Source organism: Euphorbia lathyris, chromosome 8 (assembly GCF_963576675.1).
Source record: "Euphorbia lathyris chromosome 8, ddEupLath1.1, whole genome shotgun sequence".
Classification (NCBI taxonomy): domain Eukaryota; kingdom Viridiplantae; phylum Streptophyta; class Magnoliopsida; order Malpighiales; family Euphorbiaceae; genus Euphorbia; species Euphorbia lathyris.
In genome coordinates this window covers 78,952,544-78,966,033 of record NC_088917.1, presented here as the reverse complement: position 1 = coordinate 78,966,033, position 13,490 = coordinate 78,952,544, and the positions used below count along the sequence as shown (strand labels likewise).

The 13,490-nt window shown below is 35.2% G+C and overlaps 1 non-coding gene across 1 annotated transcript; it reads left to right on the top strand.

The window, feature by feature from the left end:
• Positions 1-5,179: 5,179 nt before the first annotated feature.
• LOC136204948 (small nucleolar RNA R71) lies at positions 5,180-5,286 on the top strand. The gene has a single exon (XR_010675758.1). It is a non-coding gene; the product is annotated as a small nucleolar RNA R71 (small nucleolar RNA).
• Positions 5,287-13,490: the final 8,204 nt, after the last annotated feature.

Below are 13,490 nucleotides of genomic sequence, written 5' to 3'. Positions count from 1 at the left end.
AGATGAAAAGAGGTGTTGTTTTAATTATGAAAAGGTATAAAATTACACCTTTCGGAAATGAAGAAACTTAATGTTTCATTTGCCAAGAGGTTCGTCGAAAAGTTAGTGTTTCAGACCTGATAGTGCAGGAAACACGCGTGTCGCGATCGAGAATGGCAAAGCCGCGGTCGCGACACGCTGATTTCCTTGCGGAAATCAGGCATCGAAGCTACCTCCCGATTCACGGTAGAGAATTTAAAATTCTCGGTATGAACAGAGAAATCCGAACCTGTTTGGACTATTCTTTAAAAGGGGATTCTCGGCAGAGAATTCTAAATTCTCGGCAGAGAATTGCCTGAAACTTCAAATTCATCTTAATTTCCTAAAAATTAAATCTAAAATCATGAAATAAAAATGTTTTATGCATTTAAATCATAACATAAAGTCATCTAATCATAAAAATGGAATTTTGAAAAAAATAAAATAAAATTAAACTAAAATAAAATAAATGAACAAAAATATAAAAACAATAAAACAAAATAAACTGTGTAAGATAAACTGAGTAATTTATACGTCAGATAATCTTGTTACGAACGGAATTACAATTTGTGAAATATTTTCGTAATAGATTTTACATCGATTACCATTAACTTTGAATCGAACTCCGGTAGGACCTTCCAGTTCTAAAGAACCATAATCGAATGTTTTGATGACTAAATATGGTCCTAACCATCTGGACTTAAGTTTTCCTGGAAATAAACGAAGTCGTGAATTAAATAACAGCACTTTATCCCCAACATTAAAGTGTTTGACTTTAATTTTGGCATCGTGCCATTTTTTTACTTTTTCTTTATAAATCTTTGCATTTTCGTAAGATAGATGACGTAACTCATCTAACTCATTCAAATTGAGCAAACGTTTCTTACCTGCTTGTTGTAAATCAAAGTTTAGTTCTCTAATAGCCCAATAGGCTTTATGTTCTAATTCGACTGGCAAATGACATGCCTTCCCATACACTAAGCGGTATGGAGTCATTCCTATTGGTGTTTTAAATGCAGTACGGTATGCCCATAGCGCATTATTGAGTTTAGAAGACCAATCTTTTCTAGAAGATGAAACTGTTTTCTCGAGAATCCATTTGAGTTCTCGATTTGATATCTCCGCCTGACCATTTGACTGAGGATGGTACGGCGTTGATACGCGGTGGCGTACTCCATATTTTTTCATAAGCGTTTCAAAACTCTTGTTTATAAAATGAGTACCGCCATCACTAACGATAACTCTTGGACAACCAAATCTACAAAATATATCGTCAAGAAAATTAACGACAACTTTAGAATCGTTCGTCGGGGTTGCAATTGCTTCAACCCACTTTGAAACATAATCAACGGCAACTAATATGTAAGTTTTACCATTGGAAGGGGGAAAAGGTCCCATGAAATCTATTCCCCACATATCGAAGACTTCAACTTCTAATATGGTTATGAGGGGCATCTCATCTTTTCTTCCTAGATTTCCTGTTCTTTGGCACTTATCACAACGAGTAATAAATGAACGGACGTCTTTAAACATCGTAGGCCAAAAAAAACCGCTTTCAAATATTCTAGCTGCTGTCTTGTTAACTCCATTATGTCCTCCGTAAGAGCTAGAATGGCATTCCGATATTATAGATTCGTATTCATTTTCACCAACGCATCTCCTAATTATGCCGTCACCACAAGTTTTGAACAAAAAAGGATCTTCCCAAAAATATTGTTTAATATCGAAGAAAAATTTCTTCTTTTGTTGGAAATCTAATCCTTCCGTAACAATATTGGCTGCAAGATAATTAGCAATATCTGCATACCAAGGTGACATGGAACTTTTTATTTGATAGAGGTGTTCATCAGGGAAATCATCTCGTATACCGATAGTTTCACCTATAGGACCGTTTTCATCTTCAAGTCTCGATAGATGATCGGTGACAAGGTTTTCTACTCCCTTTTTGTCTTTGATTTCTATATCAAATTCTTGTAACAATAAAACCCATCTAATTAGACGTGGTTTTGCATCTTTTTTAGCAAATAAATATCTTAATGCTGCATGATCAGTATAAATAATAACTTTTGAACCTAATAAATATGACCTAAACTTGTCACATGCAAAAACTACGGCTAACATTTCTTTTTCTGTTGTGGTGTAGTTTAATTGTGCACCAGACAGTGTGTGACTTGAAAAATAAATGACATGAAGTTTCTTATCTTTCCTTTGACCTAGAACACATCCGACAGCTAAATCACTTGCATCACACATAATTTCAAATGGTAAATCCCAATCGGGTTTAGCAATAACAGGTGCACTGACTAAAGCTGTTTTTAAGGTTTCGAAAGCTTTAACGCAATCTTCATTAAAATCAAAGGTAGAATCTTTCATGATTAAATTAGTAAGTGGTTTGGAAATTACAGAAAAATTCTTAATAAATCTTCTGTAAAAACCAGCATGTCCTAAGAATGATCTTACTGCCTTTACAGTAGTTGGAGGGGGTAATTTCTCTATTACTGAGGTTTTTGCTCTATCTACTTCTAATCATTTTTCAGATATTTTGTGACCTAAAATAATTCCTTCGTCAACCATGAAATGACATTTTTCCCAGTTTAATACCAAATTTGTTTCTTCACACCTAGACAAAACTTTATCCAAGTTTTCTAGGTACGAATCAAAAGAATCTCCATAAAATGAAAAATCGTCCATAAAAACTTCCATGATATCTTCAATGAAATCATTAAAAATCGCAGTCATACAACGTTGAAATGTTGCAGGTGCGTTACATAGACCAAAGGGCATTCTTCTATATGCAAATGTTCCGTAAGGACATGTGAAGGTTGTTTTATCTTGGTCATCCGGGTAAATGTATATTTGAAAGAATCCGGAGTAACCATCAAGAAAACAGTAGAAAGCATGACCAGCTATCCTTTCGATCATTTGATCAATGAAAGGAAGAGGAAAATGATCTTTCCTAGTTGCTTTATTTAGATTTCTATAATCTATACAAACCCTCCAACCAGTGGTGGTTCGCGTAGGTATTAATTCACCTTCTTCATTCCTTACAACTGTTATGCCTCCCTTTTTAGGTACACAATGGATTGGACTAACCCATTCACTATCCGAGATAGGGTAGATGATTCCATTGTCCAGAAGTTTAGTAATCTCATTTTTTACTACTTCGTTCATGTTCGGATTTAGGCGTCTTTGCCTATCCGCTTTAGGTGGCTTATCTTCTTCTAAGTGAATTCTATGCATTACAATACTTGGATTAATACCTTTTAAGTCTGAAATTTTCCAACCCATACTTCCTATCCTATTTCTAACAACTTCTTTCAATTTCTCTTCTTGGACTTGTGTTAATTTGCTAGAGATAATAATAGGTAGAGAATCGCCTTCGCCTAAGAAAGCGTACCTCAAATGACTTGGTAATTCTTTAAGTTCTAATTTAGGTGGAACTATAATTGACGGCGGAACTGGTCCATCTTCTCGAATCAAAGGTTCTGGGTCCTTATATTCTAATTCCTCACTCATTATAGGTTCTATTATTTCTTCTTTTTGAACAATGTCATTTACACATTATTCAATTAAATCAAGTTTCATACAAGCGAAATCCTCTATAGGATATTTCATCGCTTGATTCATATCAAACTCAATCTTATCATCGCCTATTCTTAAAACTACTTTCCCTTCCGACACATCAACTAGAGCACGTCCCGTGTTCATGAACGGTCTACCAAAGATTAGCGGACAGTTTACGTCATAAGCAAAATCTAAAATAACGAAATCGGTAGGAAAAATAAATTTGTCAACTTTAACTAAAACATCCTCAATTATACCGTATGGTCTTTTAGTGGTTTGATCCGCTAATTGCAAAACCATATTGGTACGTTTGATGTCTTCTTCTAAGCCTAACTTATTAAAAATAGATAATGGCATCAAGTTAATACTTGCTCCTAAATCACAGAGACAACTGGGAAATTCAATATCTCCCAATTTACATGGAATGGTAAAACATTCGGGATCCTTGAGTTTTGTGGGCAAATTACTTGACACAATCGAACTACAATCTTCAGTTAGTGAAATGGATGAAATTTCTTCCCAACTGATTTTCTTTGAAATTAAATCTTTGAGGAATTTACCATAATTGGGAATTTGCGTAATTGCATCCATAAACGTTAAATTAATATGCAAATTCTTAAGTTTGTCTAAAAATGTTAAAAGTTGTTTGTCATAGTCCTTATTGCGGACTTTGTGTGGAAAAGGTGGTTTGGGTACAAAAGTTTTTGTACTAGAGTCAATCGGTGCATCTTTTTGTTTTAATGTATCTTCTTTGGGCTTCGATAAATCAGTTCCAGGTAAGGTCGAATTTCCGGGCATTTCCGGACCTGAGTAATTTTTTCCTGAACGAAGAGTGATAGCCTTAACATGCTCTTTCGGATTTTCTTCCGTATGGCTTGGAAGACTTCCCTCTTTGCGGGATGGAATTGATTTAGCGAGTTGTCCAATTTGAATCTCCAAATTATGGATGCTAGATGATTGGTTTTTAATAAGCTGATCGAATTTATTCTCGATCCGTTTAAAACCATCGTCGTGATTACTTATTTTTCCGCTCATCGCATCAATGAATTTGTCGATTTTAGAAGATAAAGTGCTAATCGAATCTCTTGATTGATTTTGATAATTAGTAGTACGATTTTGATTAACATTATTATTGTCTCTCCAGTTAAAGTTAGGATGATTTCTCCATCCAGGATTATATGTGTTGGAATAAGGGTTATTATTTTGGTTTTGCCCTTGGACAAAATTTACCTGTTCAATTTCACTCATACCTTCGTAATCCACATCCGTTTGGATTGGTTGACCATTAGGATCACACGGTGCCATAAACCTATCAATTTTGTGCGACAAGGCAGAAAATTGGGCTTGCAACATCGCTACTGGATCAAGATTCATTATACCTTTAACTGATGAAGTAGTTGACGATGATGGTTTTGCTGATGGTACGTGTCCACGTTCCGCGGGCCACATACTGCTATTGATTGCCATCTCCTCCAAAAGTTCTCTTGCTTGGGCAGATGTTTTCTTCATGAATAACCCTCCAGACATAGCGTCCAATGAACCTCTAGTTGTAGGATTTAGTCCATTATAAAATGTTTGCATTAAAAGTTCAGCGGGCAATTGGTGGTGTGGGCATAAATGTTGAAGTTCTTTAAAACGTTCCCAAGCCTCATAAAGAGTTTCACTATCATTTTGAGAAAAAGATGTTAACTCTTTAATGACTCTTGCGGTTTTTGCTAAAGGAAATTTTTTTGATAAAAATGCTTAGGCTAATTGCTCCCAAGTCTCAATTGATGCGGCTGGCATAGAAGTTAACCATTCTTTGGCTCGATCCTTCAAAGTAAAAGGAAAAAGGCGAAGTTTGATTGCTTCTGCAGTTACATCAGTAATTTTAAAAGTGTCAAAAATTTCTAAGAAGTTTGTCAAATGGGTATTAGGATTTTCGTTAGGTAACCCGTAAAACGTTACATTATTTTGCAACATATTAAGCAACGCAGGCTTAATTTCAAAATGATGTGCATTAATTTGGGGTCTAACTATACTATTTGTTACACCGGCCACTCCTGGCCTGGCGTAATCCATAATTGTGGCCATAACTTCTGGCTCGGTAATTCTAGTTTTTATTGGGGTTTTGTTTTTCTTTTTCTTTTCTTTCTTGTTCTTTTTAAGGGTTCTTTCAATTTCTGGGTCAATAGGATCTGGTGACGTGCCGGAACTTCGAGAACTGCGCATGAACTTGAAATTTCACACGAACCGAAACTACCTAAAAAAACAGAGTTTGAAAAATAAATATGTTAGTAATTGAAAATAAATAAAATGTAAAAGTTTGAATAAGTATGAATAAACCTAGATTCATAATAAAACACGAAAAATTTAAAATTTTGTCAAAAATTTTGGCGTTCCCCGGCAACGGCGCCAAAAACTTGTTGAGCGATTTCCGCAAGTGCACGGTATACGCTTGTAGTAATAAAAGATATCGATCCCACGGGGAACGTTTTTTCAACAAAACTTATTTTGAATCGGTTAAATTTACTTTTAAGGTTTATAATATAGAAAATTGTTTAATCGGTTTTGGTTTTGAAATTGCTAGAATAAGAATTAGATTAGAGTATGAAGATGTTAGAAAATATTCTGATTTAAAAATGAATTTTGCAAAACAGGAACGTTTTAGTACTTTAGAAAAGTAAACAAGTATATTTGTTTGTATTAAGCAAAGAAAACAACTTTAAACTTTGTACGAATTATAAAGATGAAATAAATGACGGAACCTCTAATTAATTGGCTTTGAACGCGACAAAACCCTTTCGGGATAGTTGTCCTTAATCAAATTAAAACTCTTTCGAGATAATAATTTGCCTAAGTGTTCAACAAAGTTTCCTTGTAAAGATTTTGGATTAAATACGTTTTAATGAAAACACCAGCAGTCACTTTAGTGGATTGCTTACCATAAGTGATGCATAAAGATCTATCGAATAGAACGGACTTTATTAGATGAAATATAAATTGATACAAGTTTACAGAGAATATGGAGCATTGAATTCTTCGACGGCGTGCAAGTGAACGGGTTGTCAATCCTTTCCTTGGGTTTCGTTAGAGTTTGTCAGGCTCAGGGGCGAATCCTCTACTCAATCTTCTCGTTGAATCTTCGTAATAGAGACTGGGTCGGTCTACTACCAAAATGTAAACTAAACTGGAACAATGTCTAAACGTTACTGAATTTGTTATTATTTAGTAAACAATGTGTGTACAACATATTGCTTTTGAACAGAATCGAAATCTAACTTCTGAATCACTTGATTCGGAATTTCTACATAAATTCTACACTAATCTCTTTCTTCTACACATATAATATTATTCTTCAACTCTCCATCAACTCTTTATTTATAGATGTTGAAGAGTCTTGATTGAAGTGTCGTGTCCGTTGTGAAGGATCGTGTCCGCTGCGAAAGGACGTCTTTATCCACCCGAACGATCGCGTTTCGTCAAAAATGAAAGTGTGTAACTAGGCTTCTAAAATCTCCTGCTCGTACCGAGAATATTAAATTCTCTACCGAGAATGGGAGAGCAACAATTTGTACTTCGGACGAAGGGAAGGAGGGGCTGAGGGACGCGTGTCGCGACCGTGAATATTGGGGGTCGCGGTCGCGGCACGGAGCGTTTTTCACTTCTTTGGCTCTCGTTCGTGTCCTCGACTTGGCGTTATTAATTTTCGTCATCTTCGACTCCTTTTGTAGGGCTTTTCTTCTATTTTTGAGCTCTTTTTACTCCTATTTGGATTTTACCAAATATTTATGTACCTTGCAAGAAAGAAACATATTCGAGAGTAAAAGCTTTCTAAACAGTTATAAATAGCATAAATTCGTAGCAATATTGATGTAATTATTGATGACATTTTAGGTATATTTTGGGCTTCACAGTCAGACAATCTCGAAGCAGTCAAGATGATTTCTGATAAAAGGGCTCTGTGTTTTGCGAGCCAGAATTTAGGTAACGAAATTAGAAAGATTTGCTCCTCTTTCGATTCTATCAACTTTTGCCATGTTTTTAGGAGCAGAATCAGGTGGCAGATCGGCTTGCTGCTGAGGGCCATTAGAGGGCTTTGGGCGTCTCTATTTTCTCTTCTCCTCCTAATTTCCTATTATCTTTGCTTTCTAAAGATAATATGGGGTTAGCTTTCCTAGGCTAATCTCAAGTTAATTTGTTGTCGTGTTTGTTTTGTTTTACTTTCTTTTCCCTAAAAAAAATTTTTAGTTGACGGCGTGTAGGATTCCAACTTCTGTAATGAGTGGATGAAACGGATTTTGACTCCACTTGGATCCTTACGGTAGCTTATCATAATACTCATTATGGATAAGAACAAAACCTCTAGTTTTTCTACCAATTTTATTTTTTAAAGAAATTGGTAGACATAAAAAAAATCATTTTTTTTTAATTTGTCTAATGCTTTTCCAGACCTTAACTTGTCCAAATTGATTATTTTATCTCTCCAACTTATCGAATGTTCTGTTTACCTCATTAACTCCATAAAATTGGTATTTCTCACCCCTTAACTTATCCAAATTGGTCATTTTACCATGCCTAATTCATTGAATGCCCTATTTACCCCCTTAACTCTAGAAAAATTGTATTTCTCACTCCTTATGATCCTATTTACCCCATTAACTCCATAAAAGTGGTATTTCTTACCCCTTTATATGAAAAATTAATAGGACTTATTCAAATGAGTTTGAAAATATATTTTTTTAATATCAACTTTTTTATTTTGTTTTAATTTGATAATTATATTGATTATTCATGTGTTTATTACAATAATATCGTACTACAATAATTAGATAATCAAAATTTAACTAGCCAAAAAATTGAAAAGAGAAAGAATAAATAAAAGATACAAATAATAAGAACATTAATATAAACAAGTTAAATACATTACATGTAGGGATAAGGTACCAAAATAGGCCAATGGTTTTTGGGAAAATATCAATTTATTAGGTTTCACATACAAAATAACACCAATATAGATTTAACATTTAAAAATTGTATTTAGGTCTCGATAACAGATTGTAAGGGGTGAGAAATACCACTTTCTGGAGTTAATAGGGTAAATAGAACATTCTATGAGTTTGTGGGGAAATGGACAAGTTGAAAGGGTGGGAAATACCACTTTTTTGGAGTTAAGAGAGTAGAATATTCGATGAGTTGAGGGATAATAAAATTACTAATTTAGACAAGTTAAAGAGATTAGGAGAGCATAAAGCCTTTTAAAATTCAACTAAAATGAAACCGGTAGATACAGTTACATATATGCGGTGGACATGTATAAGCATGTTTGGGTTCTTCAAAACGTTCCGAGCTAAGCAAAGCAGTTAAGCGATCAATCTCCCTCACTCAGCCCTACCTACCTAATCCGTCGAGGTTTTTAAAAGAAAAATTTCAAAACTAGTCCCTCTACGTTTCTTAAATTTTAATTTAACTTCAATCTTTTACTATTTATTTTTGGACTCATCAATTAAAGGATAAATAATTTATTAGTGTCCACCTTTTTATGTAACATACTGTTTAGTTCCCATATTTTGAAAACCACATTATAAAGTCCATATTTTTGGTCAATATTAACCGTTTGGTCCGTTTATTTTTTTTTTAATTTTTAATCGAACATATCTTAGCTCTCAGGATAGTCATAGTACGATGCAAAATGACCATGTTACTATGTTAATTTATGTCTATCTGATTATGTCATTATTGGGGGCTAATTAAATTTTTGTCTTTTAGCATATGTTATAATTTTTACTCTATAGTTATTTTATTTTAATTAAAGAAAAGAAAAAGAAATAATAAAAATCAGGGGCAAATTTGCACCATTTTTCAGTAACCCGTCCAGCAATTTCGACAATAAAAACGGACCCCGAAACAGCCAGATGTCAGACAGTTATTATTTTTATTAGAAAGTTCAGGATGTTAGCTTTCCGGAATGTCAAAAACGGAGCAAAACGGAGCTAAAACGAAGCCGGTAGAATTTTTCAAAGACAAGCAGTGCTGAAAAACGGGTTGAATATGTCTACCTATTTGAGGAATGTATTTCACGGCATTACCTCCATTTTTCCAACTCCCAACTCAGCCATTTTCTTTCTTCAACTTATGGGAAGGTAATGAGATCATGGGTGAGAAGTTTAAGGGCCACTAACATGAGATTTGTTACTCAAAATCCTATAAATAGAGCTCAACTCTTTCATTCCAATCCCCACTCAAAAATCAATCAAAACACAGAACTCAAATTTTCTCTCAAATTCTCTGTTAAAATCGGCCTTTTTATCAATCCTTAGATTCGTAGAAATCGTTCTTTAGCATCTAATTAGTCTAAACAAGGTCTCAATTCCCAGAATTAGTTTTTTAATCTTCAGTTCCTCAGAAAAGCTTCCAATTTTCAGAACCTTCAAATCCGAAATTCTCTTAGTTTAATCAACCAATTTTCAAATCGTTTCTTGCAATCTCTTAGTTAAGTCAGTAAAATCATCACCCAATCCTCGGTTCAAGCTTTCTTAGTCTAAATCAAATTTCACCATTGTTATATTGTTCAAAGCTTCAAGCATTTTCCGTGAAACCAAGATCACCGAAACCTCATTTTCGAGTCATTCTTAGTTTACACACCTATTCCAAATCATGTTTAGAAACTTTTTATTGATCTCAATCAATTAAAAAGACCCGAAAACAAGCTTTTGAGTTTTTCATCATTGAAAAATTCATCAAACAACTTTTCTGGTGAGTCGTTTTCCAAATTTTATTTAGAGTTCGTTAGCTAATCATTTTAGCCCAAATTAGTTTTAATCTCTTTATTGACATCAATTCTAGAACTCTAAATTTTTATTTCGTAAAAAGCGACATCCTATAGCCTTCTTAATCGCCCCTAAAGTACCATACACGAAACAGAATCAAGCTTTTGGTTTTTCAACCATCAAACAATTATTCTGTCGTCCAATTTTCAATAGTTTATTCCGACTCATTTACTCGACCTTTTTCTGAAATTCCAGTTCTAAACCCTTCCTTCGCACACTAACTTTAAATACTAGCATTCATTTTGCTATAATCCGACCTCTATAGCTCCCGAAATTGAGCTCGAAAGTCCCATGAAATCACTATTTTTGTTACACAAAGTGCTGATGATTTATTAGCTTGGTGGTAAATTTCTGCTCAAGTCCCTGAACTCTCCAAATTGCTTCAAATTCGCCCAGCATTACCCGGACAACGCAACAGCCCCCGAGCCGATTTTCTGGAGGTCCAGTCCTCAATTTCACGCATCCCAACGATATCAAAGAGATCGGTTAATTTTATTTCATCCCGTACATATTTGTTTTTGTGACTTATTTACATTTCTAGCTTTAAAGTTATTGTTTTTGAAGTTGTAATTTTCATGCTTTATTATTATTTGTAATACAAAAAAATATTGAAAAACATTTACAAAATCAATAAAAATATAAAAGAAAATTAAAAAATTTATATCTTTGTGTTGTTTTATTGCCTTTATTTTTAGTACTTATCTTAAAAAATTGTTTTTCCGACCGACCTGTCAAGTAACGTCGGGGTCCAAGAACGTTGTTTTTATTTTCATTCCTTGTAACGGTCGTCAATCGTTTTTTCATTTAGAATTCAAGTAATTTAGGCGTATTTAATTTATTTAATTTATTCAATTACTATTTTACCCTTTGAGAACTAGCTTCTCTGGCACGTCCGCATTATTTTTACCATTTTTAATCCCCGCAAACGCGTATCAAGGTTGAAATTTGGGATATTTCAAAAATATCGGCAACAATTTTTGGCACGCCCAGTGGGACCTAAAAACATTTTTTTTATTTAGTACCAAAACTACGGTTTCTTAAGTTTTACCAAAATTTTAATAACTTTTTGTGAATACCGGTTTTATTTACTAAGTGCATTTTTTTGTGATATTTTTGCTTTGATATTCTGTTTTGACAATTTATTTCCAAACTTTTCTAATATCATTTGTGGTTTAAGATGCCACCAAGGAAAAATACAGGTCGAGAACTACCCATTCTAGAGTCTGATGAAAATCAGAATAGGGGTTAAGATGAAAATGTCGACGCAAATGTACCCGAGGGTTACGTTGCCGAGACCGTGAGCCACTTGGAAGATGTTCATCGGACATCAATGCCAAAACCGGACTTCAACGCATTTTTTGCGAGACAAGAGGCCCATATGCACAACCTAGAAAGACTTGTAGCCGAGATGGTGCAATCTTATAAACAACCCAATTTGGAAAACAGGATTAATAATCTCACCGATGAGATGAATAGAATCCCAGATAGGTGTGCTGAAATTTATGCTAAAAATTTGAATTCTCATAATGTTTCGGATAACACGAGGGAAGGCACTCCCCAAGGCGACCGATATAGGCCACCATCTAGTCGGGAGGAAAATATGAGATTCAATGAGCGAGGGGATCGAAGAACCTCGGAACAATTTTCAATACCCCAAATGCGCCTCATTTCAGGACAAACACCGGACCTAATACCCACTCGGAGCACTATGGTGACAATAACACCAGTGGTTCGGGGGGCACATGGAGAAATAAAGACCGTGATCATACCCGTGAATATACTCATGAAAATATTCGTGAGAATTCTCGTGATAATAATAACGTATCTCGTGTTTCAGGTGTGAGGAGCGAAATGTGTAGGAAAGCGGAGGATAGGCAACGTATTCGGAACATCGTGCAAAAAATTTATGGACCTACGGTCCGTGAAGTGTACCGTCCGGAGTTTCAGAGAGCCTACCCTAGAGAATACTGTTGGTCCCTTATAACGTGACAAGTTAGTTCCAAGTGGGGGATATGAACTATTTAAAATTTTGTCCGTTAAGACTGACTTCTTTTCTTATGAAAAGGTTTACACAGCGTGACTAAGCAGTTTGAAGACACAAGCTTAGTCAACTTGTGACTAAGTCTGTTTCTTTCCTTCAGTCAGGAAATAGCACTTAGAGTCTATTCCTAAACTCAGCTTCTTAGTATACTTAACTCAGCGTGAGTTCGTTACTTAGTCAGTTTTATAGCAAGCAATATGTAAAGGAGTTTAAGGGTTAGAAAGATATTACTCAACAGACTTATCCTGGTTCGGCCTTTCCGCCTACGTCTAGTCCTCGGAACTCGTTCCGAGCTTTTTGAATTCTCTACTGAGCTCTTTAAAGGTAGAGCATGAAACCTTTTACAATAGAAGCTGAGTATACAAGAGTACCTTCCTCTATACCTCTACTCACTCCTATATCTACCGCTGAGTACTATAACCGAGTACTCAGCCTGTCCTTTCTATTCTTCTAGAAATGATAAAGTGTTTGTCCTAAACAACAATTGCTAAGACACTTTAGATGATTGAAATCACTCTAGACTTTTACACAATAATATGGAAATTGGTGTAAGGTTTTTGCTTTTCTTTTCTCACAGAACTTCGTGTAGAAATTTGGTCAGCGTTTTGACTAGTTGAAGATCTGCATCGAATGAAGCAAATGAGGGGCCTTTATATAGTGACACTTGAGGCACCTGGTCATTTCAAATTTCGAAATAACCGTTGGAGGGAAACGGCTTCCTGTCATTGTCACTCAGTACGCGCTTAGTGTCGTTGGCCAATGAGATTCTTGCATCTTCTATCCACGGCAGTGCTCGATAGCTTTTCGTCCGGTAAATAGAATGTTTCGACATTTTAGGCAAAGTCTTCCAGACAGCTTCCTGCGCCTTCTGAACTTTACCCAAAGTAGAAATACTTTGTTTAGAAGTTAGTTCTTGTCTTCCGCTGTCCTGACTGCTTGTCGCTTAACTCAGCAGCTTCTCCTTGAAGCTTTTGCTAGAAGGCTTCTCGATCCTTCTACACGATGAGTCGTCGTTTTGCTTGAAACAGCTTCGTTTCATCTTCTTGGGCCGTGAGGTC